At 50.2% G+C, this 10669-nt stretch overlaps 1 pseudogene; it reads right to left on the reverse strand.

Moving 5' to 3' along the window:
* Positions 1-7950: 7950 nt before the first annotated feature.
* LOC149350611 (uncharacterized) lies at positions 7951-9455 on the reverse strand (annotated as a pseudogene).
* Between the last annotated feature and the right edge of the window lie 1214 nt (positions 9456-10669).

A 10669-nucleotide genomic window follows, 5' to 3' on the forward strand; every position in this document is an offset into this window, starting at 1 on the left:
ACTTCAGAGAACTCAAAAGAAAACATTCGACAGAAGTCTGTCTGGTTGGGAAATTTAATGTTAGGAGAAGGTAAGTGACGCCAACCAAGTAAAATACAGGAAAAACACGACGTTTCGGGACCGGCTCGGCCCCTTCTTCACGGTGTGACTACGGGCGAGCGCAGCTTGGCTTTTTAAGCCCCTGTGTGGATGACCTGCGGGTCAATGGCCGCAGCCCATGGACGTAGGATGAGGGGAGAGTCCCCAGGGAACGATTAACATTCTCTCGTGTTTGCTGTATGTGCCACGACTCGAGTAGAAGCCTCCTGCGTGGGTTAGCTTCCGTTTCCAATACAATGGTGCTGTCGAAGTCAATTGGGCCTGTAGTCACACCGTGAAGAAGGGGCCGAGCCGGTCCCGAAACGTCGTGTTTTTCCTGTATTTTACTTGGTTGGCGTCACTTACCTTCTCCTAACTTCAGAGAACTGTATGAAACAACACCGAGTGATGAATTTCTTTAATTAAAATAAGATGAAAGACATTCCGCGCGTTTTATTAAGTTGAGGCTTGCATTCGCAAACCATTTCTAATGGCCGAAAGAGAATTTACGTCGTTCGTAAGACTGATCGCATCCTCAGTACTTCGCCGTCCGCACCTCCAGCCATTGCTGCGTTGCCATAACGGCAGTCTGGTAAAACTTGCCTATGAAAGATGATGCTGTGGTTCCACAAAGATATCGACCACTCTATGCTGCGTCGTGACTTGTAACATATACCCCTCGAAACAACCTGATATTTTCCGACCTGACTTTTCTAAAAGTGACCCCCCCTCCCCCTCCATCTCTCTCTCTCTCAATCCCCCCCTCGCACGCACGCACGCACGCGCGCGCGCACGCACACACACACACACACACACACACACACACACACACACACACACACACACACACACACACACGCACGCACGCACGCACACACACACACGTACGCACGCACGCACACACACACACACACACGCAATTGGTGAATGTCTGGTGCTGCAGTGCCCCTACTGAATTCCATGACCCGGACCTGGGACATTAATTAAAACTTTAATTCTGTCTCAGCGTCTAGGTAGCTCACCGTGAGTTTCCCTTGTTCTGACCCACTATAGGTCTTGTGCAGACCGAGGTTTCGACCGCACATGAATGTTCGACGGACCGGGAACTCGGAAGAATAGCACACAATAAAATTCATTGCATTTCGATTTCGAAAGTTTCAATCGTTTCTAAACTTCATTATGGACTCACTAACACAATACTGTTGCAATCGAAGGTGAAACGATCAAACGTGAATTGTATTGTCAATGCGAAGGTATGTCGCGTATCCCGGTCTGTGGGAGTCGCAAGACATCTATTTTTAGTGAAATACAGGTGCGAAAATCGGGAAGAAAAACGGCGCCACATATGCGAAGCCAGACAGCGACTAAAATGAAGGGGCGGCCCACTTCGTATAACGCATGGTAGTAAGGTAGCGTGTGTCCTGCGCCTTCTGCGTGTCCCGTCTTTTGCGCTACCTTACCACCAGGCGATTACCTTGTGGCGAACAAGGCCTAGCGGGCTCACGAAACAGCAGCGGTCAGGTGCAATATAGCTCACTAGAGAAATATAGGGAGATAGATGGGCAGACAAAGGATTACATATTGCACATCAGTTAACACTAACGAGGACGGCAGGACGCGCACCACCACAGCTGCAATGCGCGTGACCATTTTCTCGGCATCGAAAGAACGTATGCAGGAAAGAAATAAGATGCTCGAAAAGATCGGCCAAAACAGAAAAAGTTGTAAGAAAGACTTGAAATAGCGAAGCTCGCTTATTCATGGCCCGAAATGCATTGCAGCGGCCACCAAAGCCTCCCCAAGTTGCAAACGTGGAAGCTTTGCCTGTACTCTCGCTCGCGAAGGGCAAAATGAAACAGTAGAGCACAAACACAGGAGTCGAGGTCTACGCCCAGTCCTTGTTGTGGCGATATCAAGCCAGCTGCGTAAGCTTGAGTCACTCGCCGTGACCACGGTCGGCTGCAGAAAAATATGTCTTTTACAATGCGGATTCCGGACTCTGGTGAGTGCCCAGAAAGCCGAGCGCTGCACACATGCGCGTTCTACGCAGTTGAATGCCCGGGAAAGCCATTGCCACTAGCCAGCACTAGATTACCTCTGCCGCTGTTTCTACAAGCAGCTGTGAAGGTGTAGGTTGCGCAACCACGGGACGAACCACGAAGAAAGACACAGAGACACACACAAGCGCTTGTGTGTGTCTCTGTGTCTTTCTTCGTGGTTCGTCCCTTGGTTGCGCAACCTACACCTTCACAACATCATGTACCAACTAGGCCCAACGCAAGTTTTATTGAAGTTTCTACAAGCAGGCAGGCGAACATCGAGCCGACCATGCAAGCGGCTCACGTCGGCGTTACGTAAGGCATCTAACCCTGTCCGCCATGGTGGGCGCGACCCTCGCACAACCCAGTGCGATGGGGGCTTGTCGCACCTGGCAGCTGCTTTTGTGAGTGGGTGACGTCGCGCCAAGTGCGAGCGTCCGAGTGCGGCGTGCCAGGCAGGCGAGAGCCCTTGTAGGAAGTGCCCAACCTTGTCGAAAGGACGTCCTTATCGCGCCAAAGGCGACCACGTATACGAAGAGATTTGGTTCTTGCTATCTCCGAAAGTCCGTGGTGCCGATAGGACCCCGCCAGCAAAGAGCGACTCACGCTCGAGCGCGATGTCAACGTCCGCGCGGTCCTGGCCTTAACGTTCCGGCTGGACGCGCGCCTTATCGCGCAGGAAGTGTGCACAGTGTGCCCGACCATTCATTCCTGCTGCAGAACCCGTATCGCGCTGATTTTCGGGGCGCCGGCTGCCTGGCGTGCGTGCCGAGGGCGTCTGCCGTGCGTCGAAGCCCACCTCGCCCAACTGCGTTTTGCTGTAGCCGGTCGTATGCGAAGCGCGCCCTGTGCCATAGCCGGGGCACTTTTCTCGGTGACAGAGGAATCGTCTTCTATCACGCAGCGATGAACAAATATCCACATATCATATCTGTCTGTGCTTGTTCGGCAATCAGCAACACGAATTTCAACGTATCTAGAATGGTGTGCGGGGTTTAACGTCCAGAAGCTGCGCGTGTGCGATTAGGGACGCCGTACAGTGGAGGGCTCGGGATTGATTTCGACCACTTGCGGTTCTTCAACGTGCACTGACGTTGCGCAGCAGACAGGCTTCTCTTCATGTTGCCGCCATCTAAAATCCTGCCGCAGCGATCGGTATTCGATCTCTTTAGAGAATTTTGGGCTCAGCAGTTGAGCTAGAATGGCTTCAAAACGCAAAGGATTGCACGTTCTTCTTTGTTTTCTTTTCAATTCTACCGCGCGGGCAGCGGGCCTCACGTCGAAGATGTGCGCCCTTACACGACCTGGGAAAGACTTGTTCCACAGTGCACGTTATATCGAAAGGCAGGTTGGAAAATAAAAACTGCAATTATTTTTCGTGGGCACTCCACGCACCGGCTTTCGTGTTTCGCCTCCGTCGAGAGTCGACCTCCGCGATCGGCAATCCAACTTTCGAAACTCTTGCTCACCAGCGGAACGATCGGCACAGCTCCGCAGCGGTTGATGCGCTCAATCTCGCAAGCGCATAGCTGCGAACGTGTCATGCAGATGCAGCGCAGATTGCTTGGAAATGCCCGTCCTCTTTTATACAGCACTTCAGGAGGGAAAAGAAAAAGAAATGGCAGGACGATAATGAAACCTGACGCGATAAAGCTGCGATACAGTTCGGATTTACCCTCGATGATGACTTTGATGATTTTGCTCTAAGCCACACACGACATAATTTTTCCCGAGGGTGGAGGTGGGTGAAGGTGAGGTGAGGTGAGGAGGTCGGTGGGCGGGTGGCGCGCAGGATGACTGTCCTTATTCAACATCCATATGATCAGTTTTTAGAATTTCGAAAACTCAGTCACCCTCGGCGCTGTGGCCCAACAAATTTTCGCTTACATCGCGCCAAAATACACGCGCTTTCGAAAAGCTTGCAGGCAAAGCAACCCCTCCAGTGCGCTAACTCGTTGAAATAGCCAAAATTTGTTGGGCCACAGCGCCGAGGGGAACTGCGTTTTCGAAATTCTAAAAACCGATACGAATATTACGTAGGGTGGGATACACTCCTCTCACTAAATAAGGAAACTAACAATTGTAGTTAAAAAGTTAACTATTCAATATTAGTTAACCAGCCTGCTAGTTAGCACGTCTTAGCTGTATCGTGATGCGATACACCGCTGAAAATACTATGCCGAAAAAAGCGCTCTTCTAACTTAAAAAGCCTAGTTTTAAAAATTGCAGAACGTTTTATGTGAAACACCCTATATATACCTGTATTTCTGGAGGAATGATTTTCCCGGACTAGACATTCCTATACAAATACGAGGCACTATATGTAACAAACATCGTTGAGCACACGAGCAACGGGCACATTTCAAGCGGGAACAACTTCGTGCCTGACTGTCTCAATAAGGGCAGGCTTTATTACGGCACACGTGTACGATGGCGCGGTGCTTTGTTATCCACGGAGAGCGAATGGTGATGCAATTACTTCATTCAAATTCCATTTCGTTGTCGTTCTTTCTGCACCTTGTTATTGCCCCGTGCCCCCACTGTCGCTGAAATCAGGTCATTCAGACGGGCGGGTGGTAACAAATCGAATAAAACCGGACGAAAAGAATTGTATTATAGCGCCCTTACATCCGTTACGTGCATTTCTTCCCCCACTGCCCACCAGCGAACTGAAAGCACTAGGCGCGTCCGTGAAAACAGCGTCTGAAAAGGAGACCTCATTAATGTAGCGTGGGTGGGCCACCCAATTTTCGGGGGTGGGTCACGCCTATCTTCGGGGTGTTCCACGTCGGTTCTGAACGGGTCAACTCAATTTTCAGATTTTCGGGAGTGGGCCACTCAAATTTCGGGGGTGGGCCAACCCCATTTTTGGAGGTGGGCTGATTCGATTTTGAGACTAGGTCAGGCCTGCCTTCCACCCGAGCCCACCCAGATTCACCGGCAGTCACATTCGGCCGAGGTCATTACAAGAGAAAATTTCTGGTAGTCCAAGCCATATTTGGGCGTGGGCCACGTTGGGGACGTGCCATACTACACTTCAGGATCCCATCATTCAATTTTCGTCGATTTAGGACAACGTCACTTCAAGGTCAAATTCCGGGTGGTCCATGCCATATTTGGGCATGGACCATGTCATCGTATGCCATAATCACATCCCAGCCTTCAGGGCCATTGCCAAATCTCTTTACAGCTGTTTTTAGAGCAGCTGCAAATTGAGTCACGTGACCCGCCAGGAGGCTTCACTCAGAACCCCGGGTGGTCGAAATTTCCGGAGCCCTTCACTACGGTGTCCCTCATAGCCTGAGTAGCTTTGGGACATTAAACCCCAATAAACCACAAAACCAACTCATTCTACGGCTTTCGCCGAGAATGCAGCTAGAAATGCTTTCGCACTAAAAACAACCAGCAGGCCGCGAATGAGCTTGCGGGCCACGCGCATGAAGCTGGCCAGCAAATCGATTGCAGCAACCTTCTCCTTATCCAAGAAAGGGACATGACGACGCGCCTTATGCTAAAATCTCTATATTCATCCAGACTACGCAAGGCAAGGACGAAGTCACCTTCCCAAGCATCTATGCTCAATCATTACGTCATACTATTCGTAAAGACTCGAGCGCTCCTTTCGCGCTCATTGTGAACAAGAAACCCGCAGCGGTTTGTAGAACTCTTTATTTTCAGCTATGGTCAGCGACTGCTTCTTCACATCATGGGAATACTGATTTCCAATTGAGGGCACGAAAGAGGAAGTCAGATATATCTGTGACCATCAAGTTATGCGCATTGGAAAAACACCTTCTGATACTGATGACGACAACGAACAAACTAGCGCCACATCTCACGTTGTAGAGTGGGACGACAGTTACGAGTCATGCACTCCTATATCGGGCATGGAGGCAGAGCTTGCTGAACCTGGCCTAATCCTGCCGGGTCGCCGAGTCCTGTAGGCTATATGCATGAACACCACGAACGCCGCCACACGAGTGGACCGCGTCCTGGCGCTCAACGCGCAGACATTGTGGCAGCCTGTTTTTGAAACAGCCGTCCAACAAAACTACGGCGCGTCCAATTTGAACTTCGTGCCTATTCAAAAACTATTCGGTAACTTGATTTATTATTAATGACTTTGAACGTACGCTATTTGATTCGTTCAGCGAATTGAATAAGGGTATATTCGATTCGATATTCAGAAATGTCGAATATAATCGCATAGCGCTCCGCTTTCACTCTGGACGGTCCCATACGCTACACAGTGATTTCTCTCTTGTCTCTTTGTTCCTTCATACCGTAGAAAAAAGGAGACAGTTGGAAGTTAGGACGCCGTATACATACTCGGTTCCCCGCAACACACTCACAAAACAACAGGCAACAATCCAGAGACGGCTACAAACTAATACACAAGTCGCATCATACACAGTCAGATTTGGCCTACTCAATACACCCCAGAATGCGTGAGGTGCGGAGAGATAGGAAGTTACAGAGGAAGTTACCTGCGAACTATCTGCACGCTTCGTCTCAGTGCCGTCCCAATCTAAAATATTGCCTTTCACCTCGCTCATTTGGTGAATACTGAGCTGGTGTCAACTTGAGGCGATTTGCATGCATCGTGATCACGCGTCAGTTCACGTCTCGGATTTTGAAGGTCACTGGAGAAAGCTTCTCGACAACCTCACATGGTCCTCTCCACTTCGTCTCGATATTTACTAGCTATAACCCTGTCTACCCTTGGCAGTTCTCGATGTACACGCTGTCCCCCACATCGAACGGTGCGTCTCTGGAACTGCGATCGTGTGTCTCTTTCCTTCACTTCGCCGCTTTCATTAATGTCTCCCTTGTGAAGTGCCTTGCAACCTGCAATCGCGATTCCAGCTCCACCTTCTGGTCGTCTAGTGAGGCGTATGGGACGCAACGGGGACATTCTGGGGCTGGTCTGGGTCTCTGCCGGATAGAAGAAATAATGTCGTGTCGCCCGTGCTTTCGTGCAGTGCAGAATTATATGCGAACATTGCATAGGGGAGGGACAGGTCCTAGTCACGCTGGTGGCGCGAAACAAAATGCGACAGGAACCCGGTCACGGATTGGTTTAGTCGCTCCACCATGCCGTTGCAAGCAGGATGGTATGGTGTTGTATGCTTCTTATTTATCTTAAGTAGCCCACATGCACTACTCATCAGCAGCGACACGAAGTTGGTTCCTCGGTCTGTTAAGAGTTGCCTTGGAGGTCCATGTCAGAGCACGATCTGTTCGACAAACTCTCGCGCAATCGTGTCTGCCTTTTGATCTGCGTGATCGTAAATACACCATCTGAAGTGCTGTACTCCCCAGACAACCGCGAGGCACTCCCTCTCCGAGGCTCCGTACTTCTGCTCTGTGGGGCTCAGCTGGTGGCTAGCCAAAGCTACAGGATGTTCACCCTCGATAACCTGCGAAAGCATGGGAACCAACCGCGAACTTTGACGCATCTGTGGCCTTAACGAAGGACAAATTGAAATTTGAGTGGCGCAACAGCGGTTCACTGATTAACTTTCTCTTCAGGGCCCCGAAAGCATCTCCTCTGCATCCTTTGACCAGCGAAAAGCGACATGCTTGGCGGTTAAGGCGGTTAAGGCGGTCAGCGGCTTAGCTAGCTTGGCGAATTCCTCTGTAAGTATACGGTAGTAGCCAATCAGGCAGAGAAACTGCCGGACCTGGCGGACACTAGTCGGGGATGGAAAATCCTAGATATATTTAGTTTCTACGGTTCAGGCCGGACGCCGTCAGCTGAAACAACGTGCTCGAGGTATTCAACCTCCTTTTTTAGGAAGGGGCATTTTGAAGGATTAAGCTTGAGGCCCGTTCATCGCAGTCGCCCCAAAACCTTTTCAATGTCGCGCAAATGCCTTTCAAAGTTGTCACTGTATATAATTATGTTATCCATATACACGAAGCACAACTTTCCCAGAAGGCCTGCCAGGATTACATCAGCAGTCCTCTGCCACATAGAAGGGCTGTTGATCAAGCCCTTCGGCATATTTTTCCATTCATAGTGCCATGAGGGTGTATTGAGTGCCGCCTCAGCATCTGCCAGGTACATTGCTACCTGCCGAAATCCCGCCTCCAGATCTATCACCGTGAAGTACTTGGCAGAGCCCAGCTGAGAAAGAGTCTCCTGTATGTTGGGAATGGAGTACGAAACGATCCGAGTTGACGCATTGAGTTTGCGATAGTCCACTACCAGTCGGTAGGAACCATATGGCTTCTCCACGAATAGGGCCGGGGTCCCCCATGGCGACTCTGAGTGTTCGACTATGCCGCAGTTATTCAGATCCTGCACCTGCCGCTCCATCTCCTCACGTTGGGAGTAGAGAATTCGGTACGCGTGCTGGTAAGTGGGCGCTGAAGTGCAGATTTCTATCCTTTGTTGTACAATGCCACAGCAGCCTAAACCCAAATCGGTCGCGGCGAACAAACCCGAGTATTCGTTCAGCAGGGCAGTCAGCGCCTCCCTCTCCTGGGACGTTACGCGAGAAAGATCGAACAAAGCATATGGCGCGACTGAAGGGTCCAGCATGCCCTACAGCGGCGAGTACCGTTTCGGTGGGTTCACGTCTCTCAATCGCAGTGGTAAAGAATGATAATGTTTTGTTCCTGGGGAGGCTCAATGGCTTCTGGATGCAATTAACCGCATGCAGATGCACTCTGTGGTCGCCACTAACAGTCACAAGGCCCGTGGCTGCCTTCAGGCCATTGCTAAGAGAATCGGTCGGCTCAAGCACTCCCACGATGCCGCTCTCTACATCTGAAGGCACAAGCGCACAAAACTTGCTCCTATACCAAAGGAGGACGATTGTCTCATCGAGCAGCTTTACATTCTCCACCAATCCATGGTCTGTTGGGTGTCAGTATCGGTAATGCAAATCGCAGCCATTTTCCTGTTCGCAAACAGAACTTTGGAGTCCCCCGCATGGACCGCGTCTTCGAAGAATAAGACGTCTACCTTTCTACTTCACAAAAAATCCTGCCCTAAGGTACCCGACACTCCTTTTGGCAGAGACACTGTGTCCGGGCATATGTAGCAGGGGTATCTAATGCAACTACCCCGAGAATGAAGTGTAACCGGTAGCAGTCACTTATGACAAAAGAATCCCCCGTTATACCTACGAATCTGGTTGCAACACTGCAAGACGCTTCCAACACCTCGCGATCCCCTTTCTTTCGAAGCGTGTTAAAACCGCTTTCCTTAAGTAAATTCACCTTCAACCCTGTGTCTGTATCAGTCGTTGCAGGCAGCAACCATTTATCTTGCAGCGCACAACAGGGCAAGCCTCGTCGGCAGCGCACTGTCCTTCGTCGCGACGCCATATTGGATCAATTGAGGCGTCACCTGTACATAGTTCGTCAAAATCGGCGCGCGCTTAACCGCCGGTCATCTAGTTTCAGCGTCACATTTTATCGCTGTGTGTGTGTGTGTGTGTGTGTGTGTGTGTGTGTGTGTGTGTGTGTGTGTGTGTGTGTGTGTGTGTGTGTGTGTGTGTGTGTGTGTGTGTGTGTGTGTGTGTGTGTGTGTGTGTGTGTGTGTGTGTGTGTGTGTGTGTGTGTGTGTGTGTTTGCGGGGGGTGGTTGGGGGTGGGTAGAGGAGGTAAGTAGCTTCTGACTGATGTACTACGATGCTAGCTAATCAATCTGGGTGTCTACCGCAAACTTACAAAGTTACGGCAAAGAAACATGAATGTGATATAGGGGCTGGTGGCGGGGCGGTTTCCTCCCCCCCACCCGCCCCCCCCTCCCCCTCAAGCGAGAACTTTAACATAGCAAAACCGTGCTGACCCCATATTTTCTCGACGAAAAATTTTCAAGGAATGAAGGAATACCCGCACCCTCCAAGAGCGACCCATCCATAAATCCGTCCCTGTGATGAGTGATGCCACCAACTGGCCAACATACGTCGGTACCAGTATCCCCTCCCCAGAATAACCCAAAGTAATCAATCAATCAATCAATCAATCAATCAATCAATCAATCAATCAATCAATCAATCAATCAATCAATCAATGCAATCTTGAATTACCCACTTCCCCCCCAGTGGCCTAGTGCCTTCCTCTCAAAATAAAATGCTCTCACTCACTCACTCACTCACTCACTCACTCACTCACTCACTCACTCACTCACTCACTCACTCACTCACTCACTCACTCACTCACTCACTCACTCACTCACTCACTCACTCACTCACTCACTCACTCACTCAATCAATCAATGGAGTTTTGTCAGTGAGTCCAAAGCGAAGAGACAGAGCTCCTTTAATTAAAATGCACTTTTTGAGAACAGTTCACATTTCATGCCGTTTAAATAATTGAAACCGGTATGTGTGCTTGCAAGCAGGCGCTGGGACTGCGGGCACGGAGGCAGCACGTCTCTCTATTTATGTTCCCCAGTGAAATATCCGGCTTCACTGCAACATATGCAATACCGCAGAAAAGGAGGCTTTAAAGGGGAAAAAAACGCAGCAAGCAAACGAGTGAGGGTGTGTGGAGATTAATGCGAACGCTTCAGACTCGCCGATGGCCTCAAGGAGA

Source organism: Amblyomma mixtum, chromosome 3 (assembly GCF_055824585.1).
Source record: "Amblyomma mixtum isolate Tamu chromosome 3, ASM5582458v1, whole genome shotgun sequence".
In the NCBI taxonomy this organism is placed as follows: domain Eukaryota; kingdom Metazoa; phylum Arthropoda; class Arachnida; order Ixodida; family Ixodidae; genus Amblyomma; species Amblyomma mixtum.